The 3,050-nt window shown below is 39.0% G+C and overlaps 1 long non-coding RNA gene across 1 annotated transcript; it reads right to left on the bottom strand.

The window, feature by feature from the left end:
• Nucleotides 1-455: 455 nt before the first annotated feature.
• Nucleotides 456-1,924, bottom strand: LOC146571944 (uncharacterized). The gene is made up of 3 exons (XR_014892886.1): nucleotides 1,701-1,924; nucleotides 1,498-1,615; nucleotides 456-1,366 (listed from the first exon to the last, which is right to left on the bottom strand). It is a non-coding gene; the product is annotated as an uncharacterized LOC146571944 (long non-coding RNA).
• Between the last annotated feature and the right edge of the window lie 1,126 nt (nucleotides 1,925-3,050).

The following is a 3,050-nucleotide window of genomic DNA, read 5'->3' as shown; positions in this document are numbered from 1 at the left end:
CTACATCCAGATGAACAGGATCAACTTTTTTGGGATCCGTTACTGGATCGTTTTATTTAATTTTAAAGTCTTACTTGGAGAGTAAGACATGTGCTGACATATATTATGTCAGCATATTTTGCTCGTCTTTATTCCTTGGTATGCTGATCTTATTTTTAAGAGCTGACTGTAAATTAAATCTAACATTAAAAATATTTTAATCTAGGAGGACGCATTTTTATCATTGGCATGTTGACATGCGGAGCTCCTGAAGACTGCTCCAGAAATGATCAAATTATGTTTTGAGTATTTGTTCAATTCTCATCTGAACAGAAGTTTTCTATTGTAAGAGTTTCTACTAAAATAGAAATAAAAGCATTTAGTTTTAGCATTTTTTCTTTAAAAAAATCTAATTACATGTAACAAGGCGGCCCTTAGCGGCTGGAAACACAGTGAGATGGACCAAGACAAGTGTAGTGGTACAAAAAGTATTTATTTGCTATACAGCTCTCCTTACAACAATTAACTCATCGAGCTTCTTCACAGCACAAATCCACCCCCACAGTATACAATATATCAATTAGAATAAATAAATACATAAATACATTTCACATTTTTATATTAATAAACATTTCACACTTTAATTTTACACCAAACCCAATATTATAAAAAAAAACCCCAAGCACAAAAAGATTCACCACACTCTCTTTATCAATGGTCTCTCCCGGAACCTTTAAATGGTGTCTGGACCACCGGGGAAACATTTGCCCAAACACCTTGAAGAGGACACAGGCAAGAAAGACAAACACTTATTTGTAGTGATGGCAGATGAAGCTTCATGAAGCACTGAAGCTTTTCATCCAATTGGTTCACCCCAGCGCAAAGCGTCTTGAAGCTTCATTTGCTCTAGTAGGACACCTACTGGACGTAAAAATATTAGTTGGCATGAATTTGAAGAGTGTGGCCTTTTGCACACAGCCTGTAAATGTCAACAACAAAAGGAGTGTGTAAAACATCTATATTGTAGTGATGCAGTACACTGTGTATATTTATACTGGCAGTATGGAAAATGATCATTTGGAAATGCTTAAAATGGAAATGATCATTTACTGTGAGGTGAGGTGTGGTTGGGGTGTGGACAGTGGTGGTGCTTTTGTAACGTTGAGGTATGGACAGCTACACACTGAGGCGTCAGTCCTGCCTGTTCACATTTTATTCTGTAAAAACTAAATTTTCACTGCTTTTATGACCTTTTTAGTGGGGAGAACATAGGTAGGATTTAATGATTTAACAAATCTTTTGAATCCTTTGTCCTCCACAATGCTAAATGGCTGGGAGTCCTCAATCACCATGCTAACCAGGTCTTCATCTATTTGAGATTGCTCTGCTGAGGAAAGACAATAAAGACAAAGCACAAATATAAATATCACACACGTAACTTATAACAGCTGTATAATATTGTTATATCATTTAGTAACATTACTGCATGCTGTATTATCATGGCATTTGATGGCTCACCTGGTCTTGCTCCACAATCGCTGTTCCCCCTATTCTCATGCAAAGCTCTGTAGTGCCTAAGCATGGATGAGGTGTTGTTGTTATATCCCAGCTCCCTGGCACATAGCAAACACTTCACCTTGTACAAAAGTAAAGCCGCTTAACATAAATTGTATTGCACCATCAGTATTATGAAAATACATCTTCTGTAGAAATTTACATACCTTGTTGGGAGATATAAGATCAAAATGTTCCCACACAGGGGAGGACATCCTCCTCTTCTTAGCTGGCTCCATTCTCTCCTGACTTTCTCTCCTCACTCTCATAAACCTCCAAACGGTCTCCAAACTCTCACTAACCGCAACTCTCCATCAAACACCCACATTTTGACTGAAGTCTGAGGGGTTTATCTCTGTCATAGCTCGCGGCAAATGCGAACCACTTCATGAACCAGTCACGTGGTACAGCCGGGCAGCGAGGCTTCGGACGTCATCATTTTCAGCTCCTCCCACAAATGAAGCAAGCCTTCCGCGCATCGCGGAAACGCCCCCTCCATTACTCGACACAAGCTTCGAAGCCTCGATACAGAACGTCACATCACTACTTATTTGCACCACTTTTCCTATATTTCACACACACATTTGAATTAGTTTTCCTTACTGGTAAACCTTAATCACAATCTCAATCACCCTTCTTCTCTTCTGACAGACAACCACCAGGATCTGAAATAAGGCTACCAACTGATTTTAAAGTTCCCAATAAATCGTCAATAAATAATTAAACTTCTTGTGTGCAAATCCATGCTTAAAGTGCAATGCTAAATAAAGTACTTGATGAAGTGCTTTTAATAAAGTGAAAGGTGTGCTCTAAAGTGCTATACAGATAATATAATATAAATAGATTAGATTAGATAGAACTTTATTAATCCCTCGGGTGGGTTCCTTGCAAACTGTTTGTGCGGAATATGAATGACAAGATTTTGTTTTTCTACAAGAGTTAGTAAAAAACATCTCCAGTGTGATCAAATCTTCTTGCCAAACATCCACAGCTTGGCAGTGTATACAGCACTAAAATGACCAGACCTAATTCTTTTGAAAACCATACATCTTTCCACAGGTCTCAACTTCATCAGACATCACCTAGACACAGAGCTGGATGATGCTAGGGCAAACAGCGGCCTATTCGACTAAGATGATGGACCCATGGGGTCAAAAAAGCCAGAAGCAGGGCTGGAGAGGTACCTTTCATGTCCATTCACTGGAGGTGTGGATCTATTGCATAGCGTCCCTCACATCAAGAAGCTGTTGATCAAAATCAATACTGCTCTTCCTGCATCTGGAGCTTGTGAAGGACTTCTCAGTCATGCAGGACTCCTGTTCACTGCTAAACAGTTACAGCTTCACAGAAAGAACCTTGAGAGCAAACTGCTGCTGAAGCTTAACCATCACCTTACTGAGTCAAGAAATGGCACATTTTTGCTAAATATGCAGAAATAAATGCACACCCATACAATGTATGGTAAACTGAGCTCCCTTGTATGTACATTAGATTAGATTAGATTAGATAGAACTTTA

This window comes from Mchenga conophoros, linkage group LG6 (assembly GCF_057382185.1).
Source record: "Mchenga conophoros isolate Kocher_MC1m ecotype Shallow Benthic linkage group LG6, M_conophoros_male_GT1.1, whole genome shotgun sequence".
Taxonomy (NCBI): Eukaryota; Metazoa; Chordata; class Actinopteri; order Cichliformes; family Cichlidae; genus Mchenga; species Mchenga conophoros.
This window is presented reverse-complemented; position numbering and strand designations above follow the sequence as displayed.